This window comes from Triturus cristatus, chromosome 3_2, assembly GCF_964204655.1.
Source record: "Triturus cristatus chromosome 3_2, aTriCri1.1, whole genome shotgun sequence".
Taxonomy (NCBI): domain Eukaryota; kingdom Metazoa; phylum Chordata; class Amphibia; order Caudata; family Salamandridae; genus Triturus; species Triturus cristatus.
In genome coordinates this window covers 367260645-367279541 of record NC_140584.1, presented here as the reverse complement: position 1 = coordinate 367279541, position 18897 = coordinate 367260645, and the positions used below count along the sequence as shown (strand labels likewise).

General features: G+C 45.9%; 1 protein-coding gene across 1 annotated transcript in view; it reads right to left on the bottom strand.

The window, feature by feature from the left end:
- Nucleotides 1–16004, bottom strand: part of INPP5B (inositol polyphosphate-5-phosphatase B) — a 957269-nt gene extending 941265 nt beyond the window's left edge. The window contains exons 1-2 of the mRNA XM_085647875.1: nucleotides 15479–16004; nucleotides 2012–2077 (exon numbers count right to left, since the gene is read on the bottom strand). The gene's annotated coding sequence lies outside the window, so the exon portion shown is untranslated. The remainder of the gene's footprint in view (nucleotides 1–2011; nucleotides 2078–15478) is intronic.
- Nucleotides 16005–18897: the final 2893 nt, after the last annotated feature.

Sequence of the window (18897 nt, the reverse complement as noted above, 5' to 3'; positions counted from 1 at the left end):
ATTTTATTTTGAGCCCACTTCATCGTACCACATACCATTGGCTAACTTCAGAAAGAGTGATGGCATTCTTCCCTTTCACAATGAGCACATCCATACAAAGTAGTTCCCTTACGGGCTAGGGACAACCAGTGCAAAATGTGCATTTAGAGAACAAAAATATATTTTTGCTTTTAGGAAAAAAAATTCTTAGATTGACGAGGGCCAGCAGCTTCGCCAACAATAAAGTTTTGCAAAAACCATGACAAAACAATATAAGCTTTGACAAAGCCAAAAAGCCGGCAGGTAGTGCCTGAGCAACTGTTTTTTCCATTGCTTGTTAGGTGTGGATTTTAACAGCACAGCTGTCAAACCAACCTGGTGCTAACAATGTGCATAAAGTGAGCTTTGGACCCACCCCTTTCGATCACTGACTTTCTTCACCCAGCCTCTTTCAACCATTGGCTTGAGACTTTGTTAATAATGTCTTATCTCAGCCCAGTCTAGTATAATTGCTCTCTCACCTAATGATATTGGCTATTTGGGTATATCCCTCCGCCTCCAGTCAAGTGCTTCTATTGAACTGCATAAGGAACTTGTTTACAAACATAGCCTTCTATGTTCGCTCCTGCTGCCCCTCCTCTCTTTCTCTCGCACTCTCTTTCTCTCCAATGTGCTAATGCTGCAGGCCCATTAAAGCCAGACCTATAGGCTTTGTAATGTTTTTTTTATAGAAGTCATGTTTTTCCAACATTTTAAACACAGGGTATTTACAGGAACACAAGCTACCCCGGCCCTCTTTTGGCCTATTTGGGCCGCATCAGTGGGGTTCAGCCTGGGGGCTTTGGCCCAATGAGCACAGGACCCAGGTGTGGGTCCTCCTGTCACACTTAGGACGTTGCACTTCTTGACAGAAGAAACCCTCCAACCTTTTAATGGGTGGGAAGAGGACAGAGATGAGCTTGTGAATACCTTGAAACGTGGAAGGGTGGGGATGGTCACAAACTCCAATGGCCATCCCTGCCATCAAACACCCACTCCTCACCTTATTTTTCTGTGAGTAAATCCATTAATGACTGTGAAACCATCATGTCTAAATTACAAAAATGACCATATACTTGTAAAGAAGGCAGTTTGCAAGTGTAAGTCTGGCGTAGAAAATCGGGTACCTGATCTCTTCCACTTCACTGGAACAACTCATTTGTTGCTCTACGTGGGAGTAAAGCAGTGGCGCCATTTTACGAATGCAGAGGGCTGGTGTAGAGACGTCACACACCTTATTAACATGGTGACATAACATAAACTGTCATGAAATGACTACCACCCCAGTGTCAGGCTCATTGAAACTCAGTAGTAGCATTTAAATAAACAGTAACTGGCAATAGGCAAATACAATCAGCTATGAATGCTAAAACCATACTTACCAAGCACACAGAGATGCTTGTTGCCACCCAGTGGTGGAACTGGTACCCTCTTGCACTATGTGACTGGGATGCTGGAGAATGTTATGTGAATGATAACTTGCAACTTGCATAGCACTAAATCGCTGCAGGGTAAACCCATTGTAATTGATGTGTTATTAATAGCCAAGTCAATGGTACTCAAATTGTCTACCCCAGATAGATGAAGGGGTGAGTAGGCTCTATCGTGATTTACGTCTACAACCTGGGGGGGGGGGGCATATTATCAAGAAACGACGTTAAAATTATCGGCCCATGTTCTGGTGTCAACATGGGCTTTTATGGGAATTCTCTGCGGCATATTATCAAGCCCATTATCGCCGCTTTAGCGGCAGTTTTCTGCCGCTTAAGCGGCGATAATTTTAACGCAGTGCTTGATAATATGCCCCCGGGTTTTTTGTAGCACTTCAAGCTTGCACTGAGCACGCTAACCACTAATGGGCAACATGCATTTGAGGACGCCTTTGTGTGCCATCCTCCTTACACCTGTTAGATTCCATGAGGGATATGTCACAGTGATGATGAATCCTGGGATTTAACAAATAATTGTTAAAACTAATACAGCAAAAGGATACGATTAAACATGTTTCTCCTGGAGCCAGAGTTTCCTGTATGGCAATGGACTGGTCCATTCTTCAGAGCTGAAAGGGAGAATTAAAAACAAGGAATGAAAATATAATAGTTTAGATTTTTGAAAGGCAGATCACTTTGATGGCAGGTTACATTCTTCACTCCTGGATATTAAAAATATTAAGAGTATACTTTTAATATGGTTAGATAAGAAGATGTGTGATGTTTTTCTGAAGTCCTGCTTGGGTTGTGCCTTCTGGACGGTTTCATTGTAGGGTGCAGCGACTCTCTGATGTCCCTGCCTCAGAAACTTTTATCAACCACTAAGCAAGCAGCTTCTAAGGGAGGCACAGTTACTACACATGGGAGATTCAGGAATAAGAAGCGGGGAAATGTTGTCTGAAAGGCATCAGAATGCTGTGCCGTGAAACCGCTCCACTAAATTCAATATAAGGTGCTGTGGAGGCAGGGCCCTACAGGCTCGTAAGCAAAAGTTAAGGTCTAAAGTGAAGTGGGGCTGCATTAAACTAAGTGCCCCAAGGACTCAACAACTGTGTGTGCCTGACTCTTGCGCTAAAAGGACGCTTTGGTATCACAGAAAGGGCCGCAGATGCTTGAGTGGCCCCTCGTGTGTTCCAGACCGCACAGGTGATCCATGTGTGCTGGTGCGATCTCAAGGGGTATTACCTCATTTGCAGGGGGTCGTTGCCTCGTGTAAATGAAGAAACTCTTTGCCTCTGTCCCCACAGTGTATTATCGATGCCAGCTCAGAGACAAAGAGTTTTCAGGAGGCCTACCTATTGTGTGCTACAGAGAGGTGGCATACTCTGTGTGCACCCCCAAGAGGGTGCAACTTGAAAGTGGAAAAACAGTGCATTAAAGGGGCAGGTACTGTCAGGTCCCCACACATGCGCTTCTTTAGTTTGAAAGGAAGACTACCAGCACTTCTAAGTTCTGCTACAAATACATTTAATAGAAGAGTTCAAGCACATCTCCGAAGCAAGGAAGCATGCTTGATAGTGATTACCAGCACTTCAGTATTTCCAATTAAAATGCTGGAGGAAAAAGGATCTCCTGGACCCCTCAAACACATCCCCCTGTAGGTGGGTGCAGTCGCTCAGTACATACACCTTGCAGTGAGATCTCTGTCCCCCTTTCAGATGTGTGCCACCTTGCCACGGGAAACATCCTTTACTCTACGCAGGCAGAACCACAACCTGCCTTTACAACACAGTCACTACCCCCTCTACGACAGTACCATGCATTCCTTTACCACGCAGGCCATTTTAACGATTTGCTTTAGGAGACGAGTTGCTGGACTGGTGTTGGATCTTTAGTCCAATACCTTCCCTACTGATATGCTGACTGGAGTTGGAATAGTAATTTATACTATTCCAAAGTCCAGCATGGCAATAAGGCAAGTTGTTGTAACAACTTACGTGGTAAAGGAACGCGTGCTAACGTCGCAGTCGGGGTAGTGACTGCCGAGTATAGGCATGCGTGGGAAATGCATGCAGGGTTCCGTCATACATCCCGTTGCCACCTGTTCAGTGTAAGACAAACAGCTGCTTCAAACAGCCAGTCTGCGCTTCACTAATGCGCTACCCCCATTGAAGACGTCAGTTCATAGCTGCACATTAGCTGTGACAGGGCATACTGTCCCAGTCTGCACCAGGTGTGAGAAGCTGAAAACTAATAAAAAGCATAATGAGGAAAGAAATTAAAAATTGATCTTTTTTTAGCAAGTCCTAGAAAACTAAGAAATGTTGTTACAAATGTCTGATGCTTGGCTTTGAAAAGTGGTACCGCCCTCCCCTTGGACATTTGTGGATTGGTTATATGTTTTTTTTCTTCAGTGAGCTCACTAATCATGTGAGTCTAATGGAAATTGCCTATTTACGTTTTTGTCCACATCTGTATTGGGATCTAATGCCAGGGGTCATCCAGAGAATATCCTCTTTGTGAGAATATGCACTGCCCTCTCTACCCAGGCTGGCTGCGGTGGCAGAATGTTTCTGGACAGGGATAGAGGCCCTGGTTACCTTTACCTCAGCTGGGCTCTGCCTACTAGCTCCCTTGTAAAAGATCTGTCCTCTGCCTCATTACTGGGGTCCTTGTGCTTCATTGTGCCTCTGACTTGCAGGGTGCCTGTTGTGGTGGGATGTGGGGGCAGGGGTTATGGGTGGACCTGAACTATGACTGCCGAGTCCACTGGAATCCACAGGTGTGTCCTGTACACAATGGTGATCTCCTTTGTTCAGGAGTGGTGCTGTTCTTTCAGTACATGCCAGCCAGCAAGCACACATCTCGTGGTCTGTCCAAAAGACCACATGCACCTGGAGGGTGGCATCGACGCCAGTACAGATGCATTGGTGTGATCGGAATTTTGCCTTACCAGCACTATTTTCTATTGTGCCCATGTCCCAGTGTCCTCCAGTCAGGACAATGTACATCTCTGTCTGGACCATCTCAAATTAGACTCTGGATGCCCACCAGGGCAGGGATTGAGCATTTTTGGACAGCAACAGAAGGAAGATGCTCTTCCAGAACTCAAGGAATCTTTAAACTTTCAAAAGTAGCATCTAGAGTGGGTTGCTGAAGTCATGCACTGTGGCCGCTAGAGAAGCATTTGTACGGGCTCCCCCACCAGAACTTTGTTAACTGTTCCAACTTGACACCAAGGAGGCCTATGCACCAGCACCATTACAGAATCTTGTGTGGTTTCCTTTCTACTGTCGGACTGGGCCTAAGTCTGGGAAAGCATGGGGAGTCACCTTGCTTGCTCGACCTCCCCGCATGAAGAAATGGATGGCACCCAAGCAGGAGGGGTGGCCCGGTGGACAGGAAGAGAGCCCAGTCCCAGTAGACTTCAAGGACTTGTGGGAGGACTGAGACTGGACAGAAGTCACGAAGTTGCCCCGGTGCAGCTGCCCAGGGTGAAGGAGCTACTCCATCACCTTCAGACATCGAAAGAGGCGGGCCTGCTTCATCCCTGACCTTCTCTGTGTGGTGATATCTCTGGTCAAGAGCACGGTCACCCTTGATCCAGTTACAGTGGCTCCTCATGTTGCCAGCTTTGGTTTAGATTTTCTGATTACCCCACCCGGCCCATTATTCTAAGCCTCTGGCTATTTTTAGGGGTGATATATTTTATTCCTTAATATTTTGGGTACTGTGGTGGCTAAATAACCTGGGCAGCAGTATTTCTGCCTGTATCCCTTAAATTACCCTCTATATTTTTCAAGTGGCCCGAACGATTCTGAGAAGACCGGAGGTGACCCAAAGCATAACCCATAGGATAATAATGACTTAATGTTATGACGTGCTTTCTAGCACCTAGCAAGAGTGAGCTATAGTAACATTTGGTGTGGGTTGTAGGGCCCAGAATGTAGAAGGACCTTCAGGTTTTCTTTGCTGCTCATAATTTTTAGTGTGCAAATTACTTAAAAGCTAGTAAAGTTTTTTTTCTCTAAAAGACTCCACATTCAATGCACTAACTTTTATCTATTGTGTTACCTTGCATTACACATTTAGTATAAAATCTAAGTTTTGAGAATGCAAATCTGAGTTTGTTGTGTGCTATGTCCTGTACTTTTCTGTTGTTTTAAAGCAGTATATGTATTCTAGAGAACTTCTATTTTTATCGTACAGCCATAAAGCAATCTACACGATGCATGTGGCAAACAAATCACCAATAACCACATGAATAAAACGATGAATACATACATAAATAAAAGCCTTGTGGGAAGATCCGTTGAATTATCTTCCAATCATATTTATGAGTAAGGCAAGACTTGGAAAATGCCATTTTACCCTCACAAAGATGTGACTTGCAGAACAGCGCACGTGCCTGTTTACCCTCTTAAAGGTGTCCTCACCAATAGCAATGCACTGCGCACCGGAGGAGGAAAAGTCCTGCAGTCTCCACTTTAAGTGGAAGGACTAAAATGCGAATGATAGTTGAACAAACATACATCCACTGACATGTTTTCTACTTGGATATAAATATGTATTGATTGTTATTGATAGACTACGGTCTGTAACACAGGTCTTAAAAGCTGGGAGTGAGGTACCAGAACCCATCAGCGGTGCAAAGCTATACTAATAGCAATACAGCGCCATACAGATCCTGAGAACACAGCATCTGTCAGCAAACTCTCCAAGCATCCCCTAGCAGATACTAGTGGAAGCAAGGCAGTGGAGGCCTATGTTCATTCATTATTCCTCTGCATTCCGTCCATCATCTGTGTGTCTTTTGCCTTCTAGGCCTAAGTGCGCCGGGTATGCCCAGATGTGGGTCTTGGGCTCACTGTGCCAATGGAATCGAGCTAGCCTGGCTAATGAGGGGTGATGCCCTGAAACCGGTCCCAGGATGCTTCTTTTCGGTCCAGGAAGGACCTGGCTTGGCAGTTCGTGCTGGACTGTTCCCATGAAGAACAGGGTCAAGACTGATTTATGTATGGCTGGGTCTAAACTGAGGTGGCATGGTGAGCAAAAGAATGATAGATTTAACCCAGGTCTCTTGACTGGAGGTGAATGTTTGATTTGCCCTGCATTCCATCCATCATCTCTGTGTCTTTTGCTTTCTTGCCCTAAGTGCACCAGGTATGCCCAGACATGGGTCCCAGGCTCACTGTGCCACTAGAATCAAGCTAGCCTGGCTGATATGGGGTGATGCCCCAAAACCGCTCCCAGGCAGCATCCAGTCCAGGGAGAAACTGTCTTGGCAGTTCAGTCTGGACTGTTCCCATGAGGCACAGGGTCAAGACTTATTTGCATATCACTGGGTCTAATCTGGGGTGGCATGGTGAGCAATAGAACGATGGATTTAACACAGATCTCTTGACTGGGGGTGAATATTTGATTTGCTCTGCATTACATCCATCATTTGTGTGTCTTTTCCATTCAAGAATAGGGCACCATTTGTAGATGGTGTACAGGTAGGAAGGACCACTTCAGCTGAAGGAGCCACAATGCAAATCCCACCTACTCATCAAGCCCTTACACGCACCCTCCTCTGCCAGAGAAAGCACAAAACGGCACCGAGGCCACTGTGAGAAACCTCACGCCTGAGCATTATCAAGAACCACAGCAGTAAACTCATCCAAAAGCAACCTTCAAACCTCGCCTCTAGAGGCGGCAGTCACATGCAGCAGGTAAAGGGCCAGGCAAACTCCCACAATCATAAGTACACAGTTAGTTGAAAAATCCATGCATCCCGGCACTGTGAAATTCACTTTACAGAGCAAAGAAAGGGTATTCAACCCTGATTTTGCACGGGCACAGTCAGGCCATTGTTGGGGGCTCCTCCACACTGCAGCAACACCCTGGTGGGACTCCAGTCCCAGGGTGCATCTCCTGCCATTCTTTGCCTCCCTAATCCTGCTGGGCCACTAATCACTCTGGTGGGACTGCAAGTCCCAGGGTGCAACAGGAGTTTCCACCACTGCCGCAGGTGAGGGGGAGGATCTTCCATCACGCTCAAAAGTGCTGCTTCACCCCCTGCAGGGCAGGCCGTGCGCCCGGGCTATGGGCAGGCCGGTCCTTGCCAGGAAGAGGCAGGGCAGGGCTACTCCCTTGGCATCGACTCTCCAAAGGTGACCTGCGGGTAAGACCTTTGTGGTTTCATAATTTATTCTTTGCCCTCCTTTGCAGTCACCATATGCCTATTACCCCTGGATCTGTAACCACAAAAGGTACTTAGCTGATCTGTATGTAGCCATTTGGGATTAGCTGGTTGAACTGATGCAGGGACCAAGGTGGGTTACTGGCAAGAGCCTCTGTCGAGGAACCAGATGAGCAGCCCTCATACGATCAAAGGGAATTTCTCTGTCTACCACTACCCACCGGAGGGGGCCAAGGACTATTGGAGAACATTTTTTGTTTGTTTGCCGACTAATTTGTAATCACTTGCCCTCATGTAGTAAGGTCTGAGAAGGGCTGTGTTCAGATTAGAGAATTTCAACTACCAGCTAGAATCGTGAGCCCATAGACTGAAAACCTTTCTCCTTTTCGCTCACTAACTGTGTTCTTATATGTTTTGGGGTCTCTTGCCAGCACAGCTCACACTTTGTCCAGATTGATTTTGAGTGCTCGTTTGCTGATTCTAGTGGGGTGACTACACTGTGGTACCGCTGAAATTCAATAATGGGAAAGCGCTCCTGCTCCGCTAAACAACTCCGACCCCAAGTAACCCCTTCCTCCTCACTGCCACCAACTTCAATCGATAGGATGTTACAGAGGGCCATAGGTGTGGTAACCACAGAAATAGAGCTCACTGAGAGGTAATTGTCATTAACCCCAGATCTCTGTCGCCCAGTGCTAGAGCCATCAACTTCACAAGCTGTTACCCCAGCTTCCACACTCAAGGCAGCTGAGTCTCTGCCATCCCCACATCAAGAAGCTGTACAAAAAACAGTAACTCTGAAGGGGGGAATCATTATCAGTGTGCCAAAGAATGGGAAGCGCAAGCAAGTAAATGGGGTGGGAGCCAAAAGAAAGAAAACTAATATGGGGCCATCAACTAGTGTGGTGGACATGGATAATTCCGACGAAACTGCAAGAAGTGCTGCTAACCTTAGAGCAGACAAGGATCATCGATCGTGGGTGATGAATTTGATAACGGACTTACATAGCCAATTTAGAGCTATTGTGAATCGAAGAACTTGCCCCTCTAGTTGATCGCATGGCAAAATTGGCAACAATGGGGATAGCAGGCAAAAACACACTAGTGCAAGTACCACACAGGCCTTACTGAGGGGGGCTGACTTTAGCTGGCAGGCAGATACCTCAAGTTTGACATCTATAGACAGGCCTGGAGTGCTGAGGAACCAAGATCCCTCCATTCCGCCGGGTTCCAGTCAGGCTAATAACCATAGTCATCAGCTAGGTAAAACCACCCTGACTCCCATGGAAAGGCGATGTGCAAGGCAGGTCCAAGACTTCATCACCTCTAATGGACCTAGGAATCTTAATTATGAGGCTGAGAACAACAACATAGTACATCTGAACGAGGGTACAAATAAAAACAACCCCTCTCCACAAGGATTTATGGAAAGCAGAGAAGGGCTGGGGGTGAGGAGGGTTCAGGCGGTAGGCCCGAGGTAATGCACCTGCCCACTATAAAATTACCCCCAACTTCATCTCCGTATGTAATCATAAAAACACGTGTACCAGAAATCAAAAATGGCCAGAGGATGACACAATTGGACCTCAGGAATAAATGTTTGTTCTGGTTGGCAAGGTACAAACAGTTTCCCTATGACAGGACAGGGATATCTTAACGGTCCGCAGAGTTGGTTGGGTGGGAAGCAGTCAAAAGACAACACAAAGGGGACTGTGTAGTTATTAATTTTAAAAATCCCCAGACTATATGTAGTATTTAAAATCAGAAACACAGTCCTCAGGTCCCACCCACAGGGATTAGGGCCTTTCCATTGGACTTCTTTTATCTCACTGCCACAGCATACCTAGGCCGCATAATAACCTAGATCTAGGTGGGTGGCTGCTGGAACTTCAAACTGTGGGCCATTGGCACCCACCCCCAGACCCTTGCTTTTTAATATACCAGTAGCAAATAGATTTTGGCTTCTGGAAGAGGTTGATTGACATACAATGATAACGGGACCAGCCCATGGATTTAGAGCCCCGAGCCCTGCAAGAGAACTAGAGGAGTGAACTTGCGGTCAGCCTAGCCAGACCACTCGCCTAGGGGTAAGGGCAGAATCAAAGGAGCTGGAAATAGTAACACAAAAGATGATTAATGGTGTAGTAGGGCTGCGGGAAGAGTCGCCTATAACACCAGCTTCCCTATTCCCCACTCCTCCATACAACAGCACTGAGGGAAGGTGCACCCAAGAGAGTATTACATAACTATCCCTCGGTCCAAACGAGGGATACCCAACCCCACGCTACCTATATTTTTTAGGGTACCCATGACAAGCGTATCTTATGGAATAAGTTGAGGGTCTTATCCTGGAACGTTGCTGGCCTAAAAAACGAACTTTCCTGCCCCGATTGGCGGCTTTTTGTGGACCAATATTACATATGCATGTTTCAGGAAACCTGGGCATGGAACGTCCCCTAAGAGTGGGGTTTGCTTCTTTTTTGTCCCGGTCATCTCGGGGGAAGGGGTAGACCATCTGGGGGCCTTTGCATCTGGTTTGGCTCTCATCTGGGTTGCAAAGTTGAGCAGATGAACTCTTCATCTAATGATATCCAGTGTGTAGTACTTACTTTTCCACCTAAGCTTAAGATAGCTTTTATCAATGTTTATTCTCGACCTGTAAGCTTAAGCAATGAATCCCCGACCTTTGATCAATTAAATCTTTTTATTCCTACTGTACCCGGAAGTGTCTGGTTAATTAAAGGGGGGGGGTTTAATTGCCAATTTGAGCCCTTAGTTGAGCCCACTAACACAACTCCCAGTGAGGAGGATCTGTCATGGTTAATTCCAGACCCTCAAATTCCACCGATTAAAGCATGGTCCCCGCTGGCACTCCAGATCAAAGCGGTACAAAAGAGGGTGGTGATGGACGGAGCATCAGAACCAATCAAACACTCAGTCAACAGATCCGGGTTTGATCCATCACCGTTCTTTAGCCCACTCTGCCACCCCAGTTCAGACATGGCCATATGCAAATCAGTCTGACCCTGTGCCTCATGGGAACAGTCCAGCCCGAACTGCCAAGCCATGCCTTCCCTGGACCGGAAACAAGCTTCCTAGGACCGGTTTCTGGCATTTCAGCCGTCTTCAGCCAGGCTTGCTTGAATCCAGTGGCAAAGTGAGCAAGGGACTCACGTCTGAGCATACCCTGCCAACTTATGGCGAACAAAGTGGTACAAAAGAGGGTGGTGATGGACAGAGCATCAGAACCAATCAAACACTCACACCCAGTCAACAGATCCGGGTTTGATCCATCACCGTTCTTTAGCCCACTCTGCCACCCCAGTTCAGACATGGCCATATGCAAATCAGTGTGACCCTGTGCCTCATGGGAACAGTCCAGCCCGAACTGCCAAGCCATGCCTTCCCTGGACCGGAAACAAGCTTCCTAGGACCGGTTTCTGGCATTTCAGCCGTCTTCAGCCAGGCTTGCTTGAATCCAGTGGCAAAGTGAGCAAGGGACTCACGTCTGAGCATACCCTGCCAACTTATGGCGAACAAAGCGGTACAAAAGAGGGTGGTGATGGACGGAGCATCAGAACCAATCAAACACTCACACCCAGTCAACAGATCCGGGTTTGATCCATCACCGTTCTTTAGCTCACTCTGCCACCCCAGTTCAGACATGGCCATATGCAAATCAGTCTGACCCTGTGCCTCATGGGAACAGTCCAGCCCGAACTGCCAAGCCATGCCTTCCCTGGACCGGAAACAAGCTTCCTAGGACCGGTTTCTGGCATTTCAGCCGTCTTCAGCCAGGCTTGCTTGAATCCAGTGGCAAAGTGAGCAAGGGACTCACGTCTGAGCATACCCTGCCAACTTATGGCGAACAAAGCGCTACAAAAGAGGGTGGTGGTCTAGGGCGAAAAAAGGGGTCACACGATCCTGGTTTAATGATAATTGCCAAAAGGCTAAGCGAACCCTGATAGAGGCCATTAAAGGTAAGGATAGGATCCTAACTAAAAAAATGCGAGTGTTGTATAGAGAAAGTATCCAACAAGCAGAAAAAAACTGGGAACATGATAAATGGGATGCTTTAAAAACCACCCTATCCAAAAAAAACATAGCAGCAGATGTATGGAAGACTCATTTCCAGGCTTTATATACCACTAAGGAGGCAGCTGGCCAAATCGAGGGAACTTCCATAACTTCTCTGGGACCCGCTCATGAAGAGGTCCCTGTGATTACTTTGACTGAAGTTTTAAATGCAATAAGCAAGCTTCCCTTTGGCAAAGGACCCGGGATTGGATAAGTTACCGGGGGATCTCTTTCGGGTAGAACCAAAAATCTGGGGACCCTATTTATGGGTTCTATTTAACGTTATAATGAAAGGTATGGCGATGCCTGAAACCTGGGCTGGGGCAGAAATGGTACCTGTTTTTAAAAAGGGCTCACCCCTCTTACCTGCAAACTATAGGCTGATCAGTTTGATTGATGTTACCCAGAAGCTGTTTGCACGGGTACTACTTGATCGCCTCCAGGTTCGGATGGAAGGGCATGAAATTCTGAGCCCATATCAAGCCGGATTCAGAAAAAACATTTCCACCATCGACCAAATATACAGACTCCAACTTCTATATTGGAAAACAGTGACAATAGAGGGTGGCAGTCTCTATTTAATATTTGTGGATCTGAAGACGGCCTTTGATTTGGTGCCCAGATCCAAATTATGGGGTGTACTTAGAGATCTGGGGATCCCCTCTACTTCCTGAGCCTGCTTAAGAGATTGCATGAAGGTAACTTCATTGGTCGCCCAACTCATTGAGGTAATGGATAACGATGCCCCGAAGATAGCACGTAGAAAGGTACCAGCAATGATGTTTGCGGATGACACCCTCTTGCTGTCAAAGTCACCTATGGGTATTCAGAGGGTTCTTGATGGCTTTGATATGTTCTGCAAAAACAAGGGGGCTGGAAATTAACACGAAGAAGACTAAATTCATGACCTTCAACCCAGCCAACACATCACGACCTAACCCTTGTCTAGACGGTACTATTCTTGAAAGGGTGTTGGTATTTGATTACCTTGACAGAAAATCTGGACTGGGGGCTGCAGATGGCCAAAGCAAGTCTCAAGTTGGCCCAGACTGTGGGGGGAATTACAAAACTGCATAGAAACTCCTCATACAAGCTAGCTGGGCCAATAACGCAGATTTACAAAGTGCATGCATGGGGTGCAACAATGTATGGGGCTGAATTATGGGGTCACTGCTGTTCTGGTAGTTTGAGTAAAATAGAGAACAGTTTTATGAGGCAGTTGCTGGGCCTCCCCCCTGCTGCCCTCCTCATCCCCCTAAGGCTGGACCTAGGAATCAGACCAATTGGGGCAGAGATTGGCCTTATACCCCTAACTTTTTGGCACAGACTTTGGGTGACCCCAGAACTGGCCGTTTATTGGTCAGAATTAAAGGAGTTACTGAGTCTTCCGGGAGTAGGTAAAATACCCTGGTTTGCACATGTAAAAGATGAATGTTGCAGACTGGGGAAACCAAGTTTATGGAGCAATCCAGAGGAATCATGCCCTGTAATCTCACGTCCAGAATTGGTAAGGTCTTATTGGATGCACAAACTTGCAGATATCCAGGGGAGTTCAGCAATAGGACATTTGACAGCCCAATTCTTGAAACTCAAAGATGAGTATACATTAGAGCATTTTCTGGATGACATCCAACCAACCCTGACAAGGAAATTGTATGTTCAGTTTAGATTTGGGACTTAACCGCTTTTTGCCTTCTCTAACAAATGGTCAAAACCTACATCCCTAAGGTGTCCTGCCTGCAACTGTGAGGAAGAGTCAGAGCTTCACGTCTTTTTCTTTTGCCATGGCTATAAATCAGCGAGAAAGCGCTGGCTTATCCAATTGTGCAGGAACTTAGGGTTTGTCCACTGTGAGGAGGCATTTAGAGTCCTGAAGTACGACACTTTTATGCCCATTGTTTTTGCTGTATCTCGATGTGGCACCCGCGCAGGATGATCCTACATTTTCTGCTGCGGTTTTAAAGTATATAATGTCTGTATTTTTAAACTATTTTATCCAAATCCTTTTTATTCCTTTTAAAGTTTTAACATCAAGTCCTCAGATGAAATTAGTTTTTACTCGGCAAATTGCATGTACAGTTGTTAATGTACCATGTGGCTTCTGCATATGGGGAAACATAGATGGTATCTGGATGAGGGTGGGCTGTTGATTTGTACTGACCGGTTCCACCATTCTGTGATCCCTGCGATGCACTCTAACTCTGTTAATTTATTAATGGGTGTGATGTTTTACAGTACATGGTTTTATGCCTCCTAGTTTTCTGTGTATGTACTTTTATGCTCCACGCTGACCGAAATAAAGTTTGTTGGATTGGATTGGAAAAGCACCAACTTAATTTCGCTTTCCAAATACTCAACTCCTCCTGCAAGATGTTGGAAAGCCACAACCACTCCTGATAGTTACTGAAGTTTAACACTGGCAAATGAATTGCACAACTGCTTGATTGGTTCAATAATACCACTGCAAGGAGTGTGGTCATCTTACAGCTGTAACTAGATTATCAAACACCAACATTGCCTCACAAACTTCGGACTTAGAGGCTCAATTTTTACTTGAGGCCGTCTACACAGCGCCCACAGTTCACACATGCCGCCAGCAGCCACCCGGACCTCCACTCCACTCCACCTGAGGGGGGAATACACCAAAAAAGGACGGCTGTGAGAAACGATGTCCTCTTAGCTGCTGTTGTCACCGGACACAAATGGTACATCCCTAACACTGTAATTAGCAACACAACATACAACAAAAAAAGGCCTCAGGCATATATACAGGTGCTTTCTCCGTCACCATGCCATCCCAAAGGTATTCTATGCGTGAAGGCCAACTTCACATTTTCTTCAGTCCCGCCCCCTCAAGGGCTCACATGGAAGGACTAATATTTGTGTTATTATACTGCACGTGCACTTGTTGGCCAGAATTCCGAGCTCGTCAACAAAAGCAACAGGTGCCTCCGTCCCCTCCACTGCTGTCAACAAGCAGCCCCTTTGCTGACAGACCCCAAATATACGATATTTCCTTGAATCGTAAGAGGCTAGAAACGGGCAGAATATATGTACGTAACGTATCCACGTAGTGGTATTTTTAAAGCGCGAACCAACCTAGCTAGGAAGCTACGTAGCTTGAATCGAGCCGGCGCTATACAGATCTCCACAACATAAAGATAACAAAACATTACACAGCCTAGCATAACTTTAGATACATTTAAATACCCTTGTCACAAGGCAACTGTGAAATCCCTGAAAGAAACCGAGGACTGAACATTGGCTGAATAGAAAAGCGACAGCAAACGGATGGTGCGAGGAAGCACCCAGTACCACATCTGCATACCAAAATCTGGAAACAAGCCACGCCCTCTAGAAAACTCCCACGGGCAAAGCAATGCAAATTAAACAGATGCTCGAGTGTAAGTTTGGCAGATTCTACATATTTTCCTTACATTCATTTGCCCGTATGCTGCCGTGTAGTTTTCTATTGTGGTACAGGGGACCAAGAGATAACGGAAGTCCCTGTCCTGTTTGTGTCACCAAACACCAGTGGAAGAAATTGTTAGACGTGGTTGAAATTCAGGTGCAGAGAGACAAAACACACTGTTGCGTCCAGTAGAAACAAACACACTTTACGTAAACAGATGCGCGCTGCAGTGCCACGCGTGTAGGAAGCAGATTACTCTGGAGAATGTGTTCTTTATGCATTATAAATATCTAAGTCTGGACTAGAACGAAAATCATAAACAACTTTTCCAAAGCACTTTTCAGAGCAGATGCTTACGTCAAGATTCGGGCTGCGGGTGGGCGTTTAAGGAACGCTGGCTTGTATTCCCGGACTGCTTTCTGCAGGCAGATTAAGATCTCGTATTCTTCAGTACTCGTGGACTGATCAAGAGGCAACGTCAGCACAGTAGAGTCTGTAACCCCTGTCAGTGGTGTGACAGGCAGACACACAGCCAGCTTCTTCTTCGAGGCGCTCAGTACCTCGCGTAACCTGCAGGTGGAGACTGAGCGCCGCGACAGGAAACCTTGCGGGCTGAAAGCCAGATGTGGACACCGCACACCCGTTACTTTACCGTTCTTCTCACGGCTGTTCCAACAACTGGCTAACAACGCAGAGATATGCTGAAGACACCCGCGGGCACACCGCTGTCTCGAGCCCCGCAAGCCGTGGACATGTTAGGATGTAGAAGTCTGAACTTTAAAACTCTCACAAAGCGTCGTCAAGGGCGTCCTTCTGTGACGACAGAAAACGAGCCTCCCCCGGACCGTTACTTCACAATAGGCAGCCATTCGGTAGTGTGCTTACGCCTTCAGCTCCCACAGTGCACTGGGCGACTTGAGAGGTTAACTCGTGGCGTGCCCGCAGTGTGATTTTCAGCAACGTTGTATTATAGTATACGAATGTATGTGTATCACTCACTTGTACGCAGCTATCGGGATGGAACGTTTGTGCTCCTAATGCACTGCTTCCTTTTTGTATTCCATAAACATATAATTTATAGTATCGTGTCCATCATGCCATGAATCCAGATGTTATCTGGGGAGCCTGTTCATCGGTGTTGGGTCGGACAGATTTTTCAATCATAGTTTGAAGATGGGTTTTATAGTGAAATTAACATTTGCCTGCGGACGTATATGGTTTGGTTTATTATATATTATGTGTTTTTTATTCAGTTTCATTAATTCCGTGCAAATATTTGAATTAAAAAGTATAAGAAGTTAAGAACATTGTTTCCGTTTTCAGCGAGTGCTCCTCAATTTACAGATATATATTTCCTCAAATACTTTTTCTCGATAGTAGAACTTTCTGTTCCATCGAACCATCGAATCATGGTTGCTCTTAGTCAAACATACACATTTACAAATACACTTAAAACCTAATTTAAGAAACCTGAACTCCCATTAGTATATTTTAGTTTATATTGTTCAAGCACCTTAAAATGCAGCTCTGGGCATCCAGGCTCTTTCCTTTGATGGTAACATTTCCTATTTTAATCAACCTAATTCAAAGCCAGTATGTCTAGTGCTGGGTTCCAGTGATTTGGCTTTGTCAGTGCTTGTTTTTTTGTCACGGTTTTTGTAAAACTTTATTTTTGGGAGATCTGTTGAGCCCTTGACAACATAAAGGAAAACATTGACTAAAAGCAAAAATATATTTATTGCTATAGTTGTCCCTGGCACTGAAGGAAACTACTTTGTGAGCGGATATGTACCTGGTGAGAGGAAAAATGTCTCCACTCACAGTGAAGTTAGCCAGTGTCGGAAGTGTGCTGGCCCATTACTGCACACTATTTGCTGTAGTGAGTGGAAGCAAATATGACTGACACAGCAGCAGACTCATAGATCAAGTAGGCTAGCTGAGAGCCTTTTTGTGAATGAATTTATATATCACTTTAGTAAAATCAAAAGGTCTTTGCCCACAGCAGACCTAATGGGCATTGGCAATGCCAATAGATCTGGTAATGGCTGCCTGCTTTTTGGCTGTGTCAGTGCTTGTTATGTTTTGTCATGGTTTTTGAAAAATGTTATTGTTTATTGTTGGGATAGCTGCTGGCTCGTCACCAATATGAAAAAAACAGTGGCTGCAAGTGAAAATATTGTTTTAGTCTTAAAATCTATATACACTTATGAGAGCGTGAAAGGATAAAGGACACAAACACACCCTCCCTATCAGGACACACAACACCACAGGTGCAAGAGGGACCTATTTAGTTACCCTGATTCGCCTGCAGCCATACAGAAAGAATTGGATTGTTCACCTCACCCACTGATAGTTGTGTGAATCTTCACATTTAAAAAAAACCTGTTTTTATTAGATTTTAAGTACACATGATATATTTCAAATACACAGTAAAACAGGACTACATAACACCCATTGATCACCAGCCTCGGTGTAGTTACTGGATTTACAACATTCCTGTAAAGAACTACTTTCAGAGTAAGTCATCCAGTCCCGCCAGACCGTACAGTGTTTCTCCGGGCAGCCACGAGATCGCTATGCAAATTGTTCTGCTACGGTACAGTAATCCACCCCACGTGTCAATTTCAATATCAGTGGTGACTGTTCAGACCTCCAGTTCCGTGCCATGTCTCTTTTACCAACGAGGAATCCCATTGCCACTAGGAGTCTTGTGTGGCATCTGCCTCCCCGCTTGTCCATGAGCCACACCACAACCAGTTTCGGCTCGGGAATCACTGCTCTGCCCACCACCCTCGTGAGTGTGTTGCAAATGTTGTGCCAATACTGTTGTATAATGGGGCATTCCCGAATAGATTGGAAGAACGTGCCTAAAGCCAATTCGCATCTCAAGCACTGTTGGTCTAGACCTTTCTCCATTTTGCTTAGTCACGTTGAACTATAATATATCCAGTGAATATATTGCAATCGCAGTCTCATGGAGACCACCAATACCTCGGAGGCCATTTTGGCCTCTACCTAGTCCTCTTCTGCTAAGGTGCCCATGTCTAGCTTCAACCGTTCTTTCAGTGCCACCGTGGGATCCGAAGTGTTATTCACCAATGTGGGTTATGAAAGGGAAATTATTTGTTTTGCTATTTGAGAGTCTGTAATGTGTGCCTCCAGAGGTTTATATTGTGGAAGGAATTGTAAGGGGTAAAGGGATGCCTCCAGCACATGGCACAGCTGTATAGAGTGGTAGCATTGTGTCTTGCACATCATCTATATGTTTCTAAGAATGTTCACATTCAGCTACCTTCCCAAACGTGCCCTAGTTTGGGGATGCCAATGTTGTTCTAGGCTTGGAAGCCCTCCAGTTTGACTGTGTGTCTAAGCTACCTCCTGGCCCAAAGTGGTGTGTCTGCCGTTGGCACTCCATGCAACTTGATCCACCTCAATGCCTGATGCCAGCACAATAGGGATGTTTGAGTTTCAGGAGGGAGGGCTGTGTGGGTGTTTTGGCCATAGAGTAAGTCAAGTGTGCTGTATCGTTCAAGAGCCCGAAGCTCTACTGCTATGATGGGACCATCCCGATCCGTTAACAGTCAATCATTACTTGTCACAATCTGGATAGCCCAGTAATACAGTTGAATATTCCCTATCCCTAGGCCCCCCTCGTAGGGTGCGAGAATGCACCTTCAGTAAGAGATGCGTGACTGGTCTCCTGCCCAGAGGAACTTTATGATTGCAGATTGCAAGGTGTTGAAGAAGGTAGGTGGTGTGTCATAAAGGAAGTTCTG